At 40.7% G+C, this 14,792-nt stretch overlaps 1 long non-coding RNA gene across 1 annotated transcript in view; it reads left to right on the top strand.

Moving 5' to 3' along the window:
* LOC122216974 overlaps positions 1-14,792 on the top strand; it is a 116,416-nt gene that overhangs the window by 76,951 nt on the left and 24,673 nt on the right. Inside the window, exon 3 of the long non-coding RNA XR_006201221.1 lies at positions 7,920-8,015. This is a non-coding gene — a long non-coding RNA (uncharacterized LOC122216974). The remainder of the gene's footprint in view (positions 1-7,919; positions 8,016-14,792) is intronic.

Raw genomic sequence — 14,792 nt, forward strand, 5'->3', positions numbered from 1 at the left:
TCTCATTGCCACGTAGTATTCCGTTGTGTATATAAACCACAATTTCTTTATCCATTCATCAGTTGATGGACATTTAGGCTCTTTCCATAATTTGGCTATTGTTGAGAGTGCCGCTATAAACATTGGGGTACAAGTGCCCCTATGCATCAGTACTCCTGTATCCCTTGGGTCAATTCCTAGCAGTGCTATTGCTGGGCCATAGGGTAGGTCTATTTTTAATTTTCTGAGGAACCTCCACACTGCTTTCCAGAGCGGCTGCACCAATTTGCATTCCCACCAACAGTGCAAGAGGGTTCCCGTTTCTCCACATCCTCTCCAGCATCTATAGTCTCCTGATTTGTTCATTTTGGCCACTCTGACTGGCGTGAGGTGATATCTGAGTGTGGTTTTGATTTGTATTTCCCTGATAAGGAGCGACGTTGAACATCTTTTCATGTGCCTGTTGGCCATCCGGATGTCTTCTTTAGAGAAGTGTCTATTCATGTTTTCTGCCCATTTCTTCACTGGGTTATTTGTTGTTTGGGTGTGGAGTTTGGTGAGCTCTTTATAGATTTTGGATACTAGCCCTTTGTCCGATATGTCATTTGCAAATATCTTTTCCCATTCCGTTGGTTGCCTTTTAGTTTTGTTGGTTGTTTCCTTTGCTGTGCAGAAGCTTTTTATCTTCATAAGGTCCCAGTAATTCACTTTTGCTTTTAATTCCCTTGCCTTTGGGGATGTGTCGAGTAAGAGATTGCTACGGCTGAGGTCAGAGAGGTCTTTTCCTGCTTTCTCCTCTAAGGTTTTGATGGTTTCCTGTCTCACATTCAGGTCCTTTATCCATTTTGAGTTTATTTTTGTGAATGGTGTGAGAAAGTGGTCTAGTTTCAACCTTCTGCATGTTGCTGTCCAGTTCTCCCAGCACCATTTGTTAAAGAGACTGTCTTTTTTCCATTGGATGTTCTTTCCTGCTTTGTCAAAGATGAGTTGGCCATACGTTTGTGGGTCTAGTTCTGGGGTTTCTATTCTATTCCATTGGTCTATGTGTCTGTTTTTATGCCAATACCATGCTGTCTTGATGATGACAGCTTTGTAGTAGAGGCGAAAGTCTGGGATTGTGATGCCTCCTGCTTTGGTCTTCTTCTTCAAAATTACTTTGGCTATTCGGGGCCTTTTGTGGTTCCACATGAATTTTAGGATTGCTTGTTCTAGTTTCGAGAAGAATGCTGGTGCAATTTTGATTGGGATTGCATTGAATGTGTAGATAGCTTTGGGTAGTATTGACATTTTGACAATATTTATTCTTCCAGTCCATGAGCAGGGAATGTCTTTCCATTTCTTTATATCTTCTTCAATTACCTTCATAAGCTTTCTATAGTTTTCAGCATACAGATCTTTTACATCTTTGGTTAGATTTATTCCTAGGTATTTTATGCTTCTTGGTGCAGTTGTGAATGGGATCAGGTTCTTTATTTGTCTTTCTGTTGCTTCATTGTTAGTGTATAAGAATGCAACTGATTTCTGTACATTGATTTTGTATCCTGCAACTTTGCTGAATTCATGTATCAGTTCTAGCAGACTTTTGGTGGAGTCTATCGGATTTTCCATGTATAATATCATGTCATCTGCAAAAAGTGAAAGCTTGACTTCATCTTTGCCAATTTTGATGCCTTTGATATCTTTTTGTTGTCTGATTGCTGATGCTAGAACTTCCAGCACTATGTTAAACAACAGCGGTGAGAGTGGGCATCCCTGTCGTGTTCCTGATCTCAGGGAAAAAGCTCTCAGTTTTTCCCCGTTGAGGATGATGTTAGCTGTGGGCTTTTCATAAATGGCTTTTATGATCTTTAAGTATGTTCCTTCTATCCCGACGTTCTCAAGGGTTTTTATTAAGAAAGGGTGCTGGATTTTGTCAAAGGCCTTTTCTGCATCGATTGACAGGATCATATGGTTCTTCTCTTTTTTTTTGTTAATGTGATGTATCACGTTGATTGATTTGCGAATGTTGAACCAGCCCTGCATCCCAGGAATGAATCCCACTTGATCATGGTGAATAATTCTTTTTATATGCCGTTGAATTCGATTTGCTAGTATCTTATTGAGAATTTTTGCATCCATATTCATCAGGGATATTGGCCTGTAGTTCTCTTTTTTTACTGGGTCTCTGTCTGGTTTAGGAATCAAAGTAACACTGGCTTCATAGAATGAGTCTGGAAGTTTTCCTTCCCTTTCTATTTCTTGGAATAGCTTGAGAAGGATAGGTATTATCTCTGCTTTAAACGTCTGGTAGAACTCCCCTGGGAAGCCATCTGGTCCTGGACTCTTATTTGTTGGGAGATTTTTGATAACCGATTCAATTTCTTCGCTGGTTATGGGTCTGTTCAAGCTTTCTATTTCCTCCTGATTGAGTTTTGGAAGAGTGTGGGTGTTTAGGAATTTGTCCATTTCTTCCAGGTTGTCCAATTTGTTGGCATATAATTTTTCATAGTATTCCCTGATAATTGTTTGTATCTCTGAGGGATTGGTTGTAATCATTCCATTTTCATTCATGATTTTATCTATTTGGGTCATCTCCCTTTTCTTTTTGAGAAGCCTGGCTAGAGGTTTGTCAATTTTGTTTATTTTTTCAAAAAACCAACTCTTGGTTTCGTTGATCTGCTCTACCGTTTTTTTAGATTCTATATTGTTTATTTCTGCTCTGATCTTTATTATTTCTCTTCTTCTGCTGGGTTTAGGCTGCCTTTGCTGTTCTGCTTCTATTTCCTTTAGGTGTGCTGTTAGATTTTGTATTTGGGATTTTTCTTGTTTCTTGAGATAGGCCTGGATTGCAATGTATTTTCCTCTCAGGACTGCCTTCGCTGCGTCCCAAAGCGTTTGTATTGTTGTATTTTCATTTTCGTTTGTTTCCATATATATTTTAATTTCTTCTCTAATTGCCTGGTTGACCCACTCATTCGTTAGTGGGGTGTTCTTTAACCTCCATGCTTTTGGAGGTTTTCCAGACTTTTTCCTGTGGTTGATTTCAAGCTTCATAGCATTGTGGTCTGAAAGTATGCATGGTATAATTTCAATTCTTGTAAACTTAGGAAGGGCTGTTTTGTGACCCAGTATATGATCTATCTTGGAGAATGTTCCATGTGCACTCGAGAAGAAAGTATATTCTGTTGCTTTGGGATGCAGAGTTCTAAATATATCTGTCAAGTCCATCTGATCCAATGTATCATTCAGGGCCCTTGTTTCTTTATTGACTGTGTGTCTAGATGATCTATCCATTTCTGTAAGTGGGGTGTTAAAGTCCCCTGCAATGACCACATTCTTATCAATAAGGTTGCTTATGTTTCTGAGTAATTGTTTTATATATCTGGGGGCTCGGGTATTTGGCGCATAGACATTTATAATAGTTAGCTCTTCCTGGTGGATAGACCCTGTGATTATTATATAATGCCCTTCTTCATCTCTTGTTACAGCCTTTAATTTAAAGTCTAGTTTGTCTGATATAAGTATGGCTACTCCAGCTTTCTTTTGGCTTCCAGGAGCATGATAAATAGTTCTCCATCCCCTCACTCTCAATCTAAAGGTGTCCTCAGATCTAAAATGAGTCTCTTGTAGACAGCAAATAGATGGGTCTTGTTTTTTTATCCATTCTGATACCCTATGTCTTTTAGTTGGCGCATTTAATCCATTTACATTCAGTGTTATTATAGAAAGATATGGGTTTAGAGTCATTGTGATGTCTGTATGTTTTATGCTTGTAGTGATGTCTCTGGTACTTTGTCTCACAGGATCCCCCTTAGGATCTCTTGTAGGGCTGGTTTCGTGGTGACAAATTCCTTCAGTTTTTGTTTGTTTGGGAAGACCTTTATCTCTCCTTCTATTCTAAATGACAGACTTGCTGGATAAAGGATTCTCGGCTGCATATTTTTTCTGTTTAGCACACTGTAGATATTGTGCCAAGCCTTTCTGGCCTGCCAAGTTTCAAAGGAGAGATCAGTCACGAGTCTTATAGGTCTCCCTTTATATGTGAGGGCACGTTTATCCCTTGTGCTTTCAGAATTTTCTCTTTATCCTTGTATTTTGCCAGTTTCACTATGATATGTCGTGCAGAAGATCGATTCAAGTTACGTCTGAAGGGAGTTCTCTGTGCCTCTTGGATTTCAATGCCTTTTTCCTTCCCCAGTTCAGGGAAGTTCTCAGCTATAATTTCTTCAAGTACCCCTTCAGCACCTTTCCCTCTCTCTTCCTCCTCTGGGATACCAATTATGCGTATATTATTTTTTTTTAGTGTATCACTTAGTTCTCTAATTTTCCCCTCATACTCCTGGATTTTTTTATCTCTCTTTCTTTCAGCTTCCTCTTTCTCCATAACTTTATCTTCTAGTTCACCTATTCTCTCCTCTGCCTCTTCAAGCCGAGCCATCGTGGTTTCCATTTTGTTTTGCATTTCGTTTAAAGCGTTTTTCAACTCCTCGTGACTGTTCCTTAGTCCCTCGATCTTTATGGCAAGAGATTCTCTGCTGTCCTGTATACTGTTTTCAAGCCCAGCGATTAATTTTATGACTATTATTCTAAATTCACTTTCTGTTATATTATTTAAATCCTTTTTGATCAGTTCATTAGCTGTTGTTATTTCCTGGAGATTCTTCTGAGGGGAATTCTTCCGTTTGGTCATTTTGGAGAGTCCCTGGTGTGGTGAGGACCTGCAGTGCACTTCCCCTGTGCTGTGGTGTATAACTGGAGTTAGAGGGCGGGGCCGCAGTCCGACCCGATGTCTGCCCCCAGCCCACTGCTGGGGCCACAGTCAGACTGGTGTGTGCCTTCTCTTCCCCTCTCCTAGGGGCGGGATTCACTGTGGGGTGGCGTGTCCCGTCTGGGCTACTTGCACACTGCCAGGCTTGTGTTGCTGGGGATCTGGCGTATTAGCTGGGGTGGGTAGGCAAGGTGCACGGGGGCTGGAGGGGCAGGCTTAGCTCGCTTCTCCTTAGGTGATCCACTTCAGGAGGAGCCCTGTGGCAGCGGGAGGGAGTCAGATCCGCTGCCGGAGGTTTGGCTCCGCAGAAGCACAGAGTTGGGTGTTTGCGCGGAGCGAGCAAGTTCTCTGGCAGGAACTGGTTCCCTTTGGGATTTTGGCTGGGGGATGGGCGGGGGAGATGGCGCTGGCGCCTTTGTTCCCCGCCAAGCTGAGCTCTGCCTTCCGGGGGCTCAGCAGCTCTCCCTCCCTTTGTCCTCCAGCCTTCCCGCTTTCCGAGCAGAGCTGTTAACTTATGACCTCCCAGACGCTAAGTCGCGCTTGCTGTCGGAACACAGTCTGTCCGGCCCCTCCGCTTTTGCCAGCCAGACTCGGGGGCTCTGCTTGGCCGGCGAGCCGCCCCTCCGCCCCGGCTCCCTCCCGCCAGTCCGTGGAGCGTGCACCGCCTCGCCGCCCTTCCTACCCTCTTCCGTGGGCCTCTCGTCTGCACTTGGCTCCGGAGACTCCGTTCTGCTAATCCTCTGGCGGTTTTCTGGGTTATTTAGGCAGGTGTAGGTGGAATCTAAGTGATCAGCAGGATGCGTGGTGTGCCCAGCGTCCTCCTACGCCGCCATCTTCTCTCTCTCACTCCATGTTTTATTTTTTAAAATTTTATTTTTTATTTTTTAAAATTTACATCCAAATTAGTTAGCATATAGTGCAACAATGATTTCAGGAATAGATTCCTTAGTGCCCCTTACCCATTTACCCCATATCCCCTCCCACAACCCCTCCAGTAACCCTCAGTTTGTTCTCCATATTTATGAGTCTCTTCTGTTTTGTCCCCCTCCCTGTTTTTGTATTATTTTTGTTTCCCTTCCCTTATGTTCATCTCTTTTGTCTCTTAAAGTCCTCATATGAGTGAAGTCATATGATTTTTGTCTTTCTCTGACTAATTTCACTTAGCATAATACCCTCCAGTTCCATCCACGTAGTTGCAAATGGCAAGATTTCATTCTTTTGGATTGCCAAGTCATACTACATTGTATATATATACCACATCTTCTTTATCCATTCATCCATCGATGGACATTTGGGCTCTTTCCATACTTTGCTATTGTTGATAGTCCTGCTATAAACATGGGGGTGCATGTGTCCCTTCGAAACAGCACACCTGTATCCCTTGGATAAATGCGTAGTAGTGCCATTGCTGGGTTGTAGAGTAGTTCTACTTTTAGTTTTTTGAGGAACCTCCATACTGTTTTCCAGAGTGGCTGCACCAGTTTCCATTCCCACCAACAATGAAAAAGAGATCCTCTTTCTCCGCATCCTCGCCAATATCTGTTGTTGCTTGAGTTGTTCATGTTAGCCATTCTGACAGGTGTAAGGTGGTATCTCATTGTTTTTTTGATTTGTATTTCCCTGATGATGAGTGATGTGGAGTATTTTTTCATGTGTCGGTTGGCCATCTGGATGTCTTCCTTGGAGAAGTGTTTATTCATGTCCTTTGCCCATTTCTTCACTGGATTCTTTGATTTTTGGGTGTTGAGTTTGGTAAGTTCTTCGTAGATTTTGGATACTAACCGTTTATCTGATATGTCATTTGCAAATATCTTCTCCCATTCTGTTGGTTGCCTTTTAGTTTTGCTGATGGTTTCCTTTGCTGTGCAGAAACTTTTTATTTTGATGAGGTCCCAGTAGTTCATTTTGCTTTTGTTTCCCTTGCCTCCGGAGATGTGTTGAGTAAGAAGTTGCTGCGGCCAAGATCAAAGAGGTTTTTGCCTGCTTTCTCCTCAAGGATTTTGATGGCTTCCTGTCTTACATTTAGGTCTTTCATCCATTTTGAGTTTATTTTTGTATATGGTGTAAGAAAGTGGTCCAGGTTCATTCTTCTGCATGTTGCTGTCCAGTTTTCCCAGTACCACTTGCTGAAGAGACTGTCTTTATTCCGTTGGATACTCTTTCCTGCTTTGTCAAAGATTAGTTGGCCATACGTTTGTGGGTCCATTTCTGAGTTCCCTATTCTATTCCATTGGTCTGAGTGTCTGTTCTTGTGCTAATATCATACTGTCTTGATGATTACAGCTTTGTAGTATACCTTGAAGTCTGGGATTGTGATGCCTCCTGCTTTGGTTTTCTTTTTCAAGATTGCTTTGGCTATTCGGGGCCTTTTCTGGTTCCATACAAATTTTAGGATTATTTGTTCTAGCTCTGTGAAGAATGCTGGTGTTATTTTGATAGGGATTCCATTGAATATGTAGATTTATTTGGGGAGTATCAACATTTTAATATTTGTTCTTCCTATCCAGGAGCATGGAATCTTTCTCTATTTTTTTTGTGTCTTCTTCAATTTCTGTCATAAGCTTTCCAGAGTTTTCAGTGTATAGATTTTTCACCTCTTTGGTTAGATTTTTTTTTCTTTTTTGTGCAAATAGAACCAAGCTGTTATTATTCCCAAATTACAGAGTTAGAGACTGAAGTCTAGAAATTTGGAAAGCTGTTGGTTTTGTACCTTAGCTACTTTTAAATTATTTTGTTTCATAGTTGAGTCATTTCTTAATCCTACTGTTGTAAAGTGGAGACAACAGGATCAGCCACACATGGAGTAATTTATTCAACATCTATTGAATGCCACCTGTATATCAGGAACTATGATAAATATTAGGAATGCAAAGATGAATTGGAGAAGTCTTCTGTCTTAGAGGGGCTCACAGTTAAATGAAGAAGATGAGTAATCTGATAAATAATAATACAAATGCTTTGAGACATGACTGGATGTTTCTGGAAATTTAGAGGAGAAAGAAACTCTGCCTTGGGGAGTTAACATCTGACGTGGGTCTTGAGTACTTTTTAAATAGTCTTATCTATTCTCTCCAGAAAAATAAAGCAGGGTTTGCTCTGTCTTCACATGTCTCACAGACCCTCTTCCAAAGTGACTGAGATTTGCTTAAAACTGGCTATCACTACATCATAACACGTATTTTTTGTTTTTCAGTGTACAAAGTGTTTTCTTATCTAAGTCTCAGCGAAGTACCTGCAGCATGGATATGATTCTCCCCACTTCACGTGTGAGAAAGCGGAGTGCAGAAAAGTAAGTAACTTGCACCAGGGCCCATTCAGTGGCATGGCCTGGATTCAAACCTTGCCTTCTTCTGACTCCAGAACTAACATTTTTCCTCTTGTTTTGCTCTGATACATAAATAATAGTGTCTGAAGGAGCATTTCATCAAGCTTCCTGTTTAAAGTGGAACATTTTTCATTTATGTTCCCTTTGAAGAGATGAATGTTCATCTGGCCCAGATACCCATCAGTTAAGAACTGCTCTGCCAGGCGAGCCTGGTGTTCCATCCAACCCAATATTGTGTTGACAACAGGGGCCTTGAGGGATTTGCCAGGAAAGGACACAGTTTTCCTCCCTGACATTAACCTTAAAGGTCAGGTGTACTCTCAGTAGCCGTTTATGGCTCTGACATTCATAAATTTGGTCAAAACCTTTATGAATCCATTTATATTCCTTGCCTGTACTTCTTTTGTGGTAATGAGCTCCACATGTTTATTATTTTCTGAGTAAAGTAATACTTCCTTTTATTTGTTCTTACCTCACCCAATTCGAAGGACTCCTCCTCCTCTAGTGAGGAATTGAGGATTTATGAGAATAAGTGTACTTGTGGTAACTTTACACATGGTCTCCAGAATTCTCTAGGTGTGTTTTATTTTTTCTTGAACAAGAGTAAATAAAATTGTACATTGTATTTTTGTTGCAGAGGGACTAACATTTTATTTAGAGATTAGAATTTTGTCTCCTGGCATATTTTCTGTACACTTTTTGATGAATTTACTCTAGAATTCCTTTAGAATAACCTCATTTTGGGATTTGTAGTTCGTATTTGCATGTTGAGGGCAGCTCTGATCTGGCCCTGGGGAAGCTTGAGGTAATTTTTGTTCTAATCTACAACTACTTGTGGAGAGTAAATATACAGTATAATATGTTATATATATTTCATTCCTGATTCTAATTGATGTGTTATAGAACTTCATAAAGTAGGAGGAGAATGCTGGCTTGGGTGTCAAGAATCTGGTGCTCTAGAACCATCCCTGGACTATAATTTCCGAATTCGTATGATTAGGGATTGAATTAGGTAATTTTCAAGATCTTGTTGTACTTTAAAATTCTGAGTCCCTGACTTCCTTGGTGATTTAACTGAATACACCCAATTCCAGTTTTTCTAAGCCTCGACAGCCCTCCTCGAATTTCATCTTGATTCATTGCTCTCAGTAGAGTCGAAGGCTTTAGATGGATCACATACACTGTGAATGAAATGATTATAATGTCTTTACCTCAAACCCTTACAGAAACAATGACCTTTCCCAAAGGTTATTCTTTTTTTTAATGTTTATTTATTTAATGTTTATTCTTTATTTTAATGTTTATTTATTAATTGAGTAGAGGAGAGGCAGGGAGAGGAGAGAGAGAGAGAATCCCAAGCATGTTTCATGCTGTCAGTGTAGAGCACGACACGGGGCTTGATGTCACAAACCAAGCTGTGAGATCATGACCAGACCCGAAATCTAGAGTCAGACACTTAACTGACTGAGCCACCCAGGCACCCTTCCCAGAAGTAATTCTTAAGTGATGGGTTTATTTTTGGTTCCACAAACCTATCCTGTTTGACATAAGTCTTAAAGGCCTGCTGTGTTCCTTTTGTTCTAAGTGGTCACTCTTGTAATTGATCAGTAGCATCCTTTAGGAATTATTAAAGGTAAATAAATATTGACCAAAGGTTCTCCATTTTCATCTTTGAACTTTATCAAAATCCTAAGACCAATAGTATCCATACCAGCTATATTTATTTGTAGCTTTAGGAAAAAAAAAAGGTTTTGACATTGGCCATTTCCTGGTTTTGCCATGAGGAACATACATTTGGTAAGAATTACTTTCTTTGCTCTTTTTCAAATAGCAGTCGAGGACTGTAAAGTTCTCAGTCATTTATATATGGCATCATTCTGCTCAGCATATGAACACTCATCATACTTCCATTTGTGACCAGGTGTGTGCCACATCTAGCCAGAGGCCCTGGTGCCTGAAGTACATGATTCATGGGGTGGTGAACTCATGGGTCAAATATCTCTTCTGAAAAATGGATCCAATGACACATCACGGGATTGTGTTGGGGACTACATGAGGAATATAGCCTACCTCTGACACACAGTGGGTATTAAGTTTATAAGTGTTGGTTTCCTCCCTCTTGCATTCTAGTTCTCTAATTAAGTAACTGACAGTGCAAATAGGGATAGACCATGGCAGCAGAGAAATATGGAAGCAAGAGGACACGAACTCCAGGAGAAATATTCTTCACAAATAGAGAAGTGCTGCAGTCTGTGAAAACATAAGTGAACTCAGTGTGACTTACAAAGCTGACTGGACTGGTGGTCATTGTTTTTAGAAAAGTTGTTCTTTATGGTCAGATTGGCTCTAGTTGTCATCAGTTGCCATGTTCTTTTTACTTTGCTGTGTGGCTCATATAACTGCAATAATCTGGGTCTTTCTCTTAGATAGCCTACTTTATTAGGCTATAAAGCTTTATGTGTGCAGGTTTGATATCAGGGCCCCTGCTCCTTAAATAGTTTTCTTTGACAGTTGAGTGCTTCTCTCAACTTCTCTGTGCTATCAGAGAGTTACTGTCATGAAAGAGTTCATTTCTTCCCCCTGTCCTAGTATAGTTCTTAAAGGACCTTTTTTATTCTATTCACCACCCAGAACCTATATCCTTTCTCTGTATCACTAAATAGAAGGGTGAGGGGGCAGGAAAGTAGAAAAAAGGAAACAAATCCTAGAAAGTCCTTTGAAAATCCTAATTTTACATAAGGTAATAGTTAACAAAATTATTCTCTTTTGGTATTTCTAAAATTGAAAGAAAAATGTAGCAATTTAGGGGCACCTGGGTAGATCAGTCAGTTGAGTGTCTGACATCGGCTCAGGTCATGATCTCATGGTCTTTTGGTTTGAGCCCCAGGTCGGGTTTTGCACTGATAGCACAGAGCCTGCTTCAGATTCTCTGTCTCCCTCTCTCTCTGCCCCCCCCCTTCCTGACTCATGCTCTCTCTCTCTCTCAAAATAAATAAACATTAAAATTTTTTTAATGTGGCAATTTAAAAATGTTAACTACGAAAGAATGAATGCGGGTGCCTGGCTGGCTCAGTCGGTAGAGCATGTGACACTTGATTTCAGAGTCATGAGTTCAAGCCCCACATTGAGCATAGAGATTACTTTTTAAAAAAAGAATGGCTTCATTTTAGAAAGAATAGGCTGTGTTTTTATTCATAAAAATACTCCATTAATGTTGTAGGAATCAGAACTTTGATTTTTTTAAAAGTCCAAATCCCAATTTGAAGTATGTGGTAGAAGGCCTTTGGTACACCATGGAGACCATTTATCATCTGAGCAAGGAAGGCAGACATATACTTACAATACAAATTAAAATAATATTCAGTGGGATAATAAGATAAAATACTGTAGTGGTACAATTAAGAGAGGAACCAACTGTGATGGGGGCAGATTTGGGAGCTGGTGTGTTAAAACTGGGCTCCAAAGAAGGGTAAGGTCTAGACTGGCATGCTGGGGGGAGAGCAGTCCCAGAAGAAATACCTGAGCAAGGGATAAGTTCAATGAAAGTGTCCTGTGTTTGGGGAAAGGCAAGTACCCTTGTTGGGAAGGATCTGGGGAGCATGAGGAAAGGATGTAGTAGAAGTTAGGCATGGAAAAGCTGCCCAACTCTACATAACTCTACATATTTATTCTAGTTACTTCTTATGAATACCACTGCCTAGGTATGTGTTTCATCAGCACTTCTGGTCTTACATTCTAATTTGGAGAGGACAAAGCTTTTTCTGAAACCATTTTGTAGTCTGCTAATCTAAACATCACTTGGATGTTCAGAGAACAGGATGATGGCTCAAAAATTCACTACTGAAATGTTCGTTACTGGGTGTAAAAAAAGAAAGTGGGCTTTGGGAGCTAGCAAGAGGAAGCTGGGAGGTTTTGGAGATGCTGGTGGTGATGGTGTTTTGATTGCCCCAGGTTTGAATACCTGTTTTCACACCCAGTGCCTCAGTTTCCTCAGCTCTAAAATGGGGATAACAATGGAACCTATTTGGTATATTTTATAATCCAAAGGGTCTGCTGTTTCATAGAGTAAGAAGTGTAGAGGGAAGACAGTTTAAGGGTTAACTCAGCAGTTAATACTGTCACTGGGTACCCACATTTCTACCTTTCTCTCTTTTTTTCCTGGCATGCTTAGCAATTTGGCTTGGTGCTTAGGCTTCTAACTAATAGTTGCAAGATGACTGCTTCAGTTACTGGCATGACATGGCACTTCCTCCTGGTGCTTCTTTTGACTAGTAAGGGAGATCTTTCCCAGAAATTCCCAGTAGATTACCCCTTATTTCTCCTTGTTTACAGCTTCTCAAGGAAGAATATGCCTATCTCAAATCAACAGCTGGCAAAAGAGATTGTTGACAGAGACCAATCATGATTGTTCCCCTGGGGCTAGGGATGGAATAGACTTCTCTGAGCTCTTGGCAAGAGGGAGGTAAATACATTAAAAAATATTGGGGCTTAGACAGCAAAGAGGAGGGAGAAGCAATGGCTTTGGGGGCTGGCAGCTTACTTCCTCTGTATTATTCTGAGAATTGAGTAGAAAGAACCATAAAATTACTTAGCAAAGTGCCTGACAATTGATAAGCTCACAATAGAGGTTAGTGTTATTGTTATTTTTATTCATATTAGTATTTAATATTATTTCACATAAATGGACTTTTTCGCTCTGAATGATGTGGGCAGAATCACCTTTCCCTTTATAGCTGTTTTTATCTTACAGGGTAGTAACTCTGATACTCTCTAAAAGATGCAAACAGAAATTCATCTGTTTCCCAATATATGTAGAATGGCACTGCTTTTTTTCTTCAAGGATATTCTTCAGGATATTCTTTGGGATACGTACTCCATAGACTCAGAAAGTCCAAGCCATGTAGATAATAGCGATGTGCTGCTCATTAGGTTGATAACCTTGGCTAAGTTAGTTACTCTGCGTCGTTGTTTCCTCATCTTTAAAAAAAAATTTTTTTTTAATGGTTATTTATTTTTGAGAGACAGAGAGAGACAGAGTGTGAGCGGGGGAGGGGCAGAGAGAGGCTGACACACAGAATCCAAAGCAGGCTCTAGGCATTGAACTGTCAGCACAGAGCCCAACACGGGGCTCGAGCTCACAAGCTGTGAGATCATGTCCTGAGCCAAAGTTGGATGCTTAACCGTCTGAGCTACCCAGGCACCCCTGTTCCCTCATCTTTAAAATGAGTATGATCTTGGGACCTATCTCATAGGTTCTTATGAACACTAAGTGAGTTAGTTCATTTAAAGCAGCACTTAAAGAGTGTTTAGTACCTAATAAGCATTCAGTAAACGTTAGCTATATGAAAGCCAGGCATCCAAGGACTGTGACCTAGATTTTCAGCCTGTCTTCTGGAACTAACTTGAGCTGTAATGTCATCATTGGCTTAGATTAATGCTCCGTGACAGGCAGATTTTGGACTAACCACACTGTATCCTGATGGATTTTGGTTGAAAATGCATAGGGAAGAGAGAAGGGGTGTACCAAACACATTTATTTTCATAGTGACTTGACAGGAATATAAACACAGCTATTTTCATTATAAATGCTTTTGGCAGCAAACAGCAGAGCGGTTGTCTACCAGGTTTAGAGAAAGAGATTCATTCTTCTCACTTGGCAGAATGGTGGAGCTGCCTACTGATGGAAGAGATGCTTCACAGTCTTAAGATGGTGACTGTAACTCCAGAAACATGTCTACATTCAAAGCATGAAGAAGGGGAAAGAGGTGGCATAAGAAACAACTGTCTTTGTATCAGGAAGGCACTTTCCTAGAATCCCCATTTGGGCAAGAATAGACCACACGTCCGTGCAAGCTTCAGGAGAAACTGGGAAAGTGAGTATTCAGTTTTGCCAGCTTCTTAGTTAGAGGCAGGACAAGGGAGAAGGGACTCAGAAGGGAGTTGGGAATGGAAATTGGGATAGCCAACCTACATTGTTTGCCATAATAGTTTTAAACAGAAGAGCACAAAATCAATGCTTTGTATTTTCACAAAGCCCAAGGCAGAGAAAGCAAAAGCAAACAGAATTGGATGAAGATAGCACTGTTCTGTCACAGTGGTCCCTCAGCTTCTGGTGAAGGATTTATCTTCTCTTCTAATTTGTATAGTTGTTTTAAGGAAAAAACAAAAACAAAAGCAAAAAAACAACAATCTCCATTTGGTTTTGCCATGCTGAGTTTTCTAGAGTCTCTTTGTCTTTCCATAATTTACTATTCAAACAGAAGAAGGCAAGGCCTACCATTTAGCAGGTGGGAGAAAGGCCATAAGTTACCTTCTGTTTTAAATATAAGATATCCTCTTTGAGTCCTACCCTGTGGTGCTGGGAAGTCTGAACCTTTCCCACATGCACCAAACTGGACTCACATGATTTTCCTAGAAGTAGTCCATTTCCCATCTCTAGTATTTATAACCCTCTCTTAAAGAAAATGGGCTGTAGTAGGAAGTCCTATTAAGATAGAAGGGGGATTTAGGCTGCCTCAGTAGTAAAAGATAAAGACATAATTTAAATTCATATGGTTGAAAAGATAAATGCAGATAAAAGCCCAGTAAACAGGAGCCAAACGCCCTGGCACAGAAAGCAGACAGACAATGGACTTGGCCCTCCTCCACAGGAGCCATTCACTTTTGCTGAAGGCTTGCTTCTGAGCAGCTGTGAGGGCCTATTGAGGGCTCTACTCCAGTGCTGTATGTGTAAGACACGGG

Source organism: Panthera leo, chromosome B1, assembly GCF_018350215.1.
Source record: "Panthera leo isolate Ple1 chromosome B1, P.leo_Ple1_pat1.1, whole genome shotgun sequence".
Classification (NCBI taxonomy): domain Eukaryota; kingdom Metazoa; phylum Chordata; class Mammalia; order Carnivora; family Felidae; genus Panthera; species Panthera leo.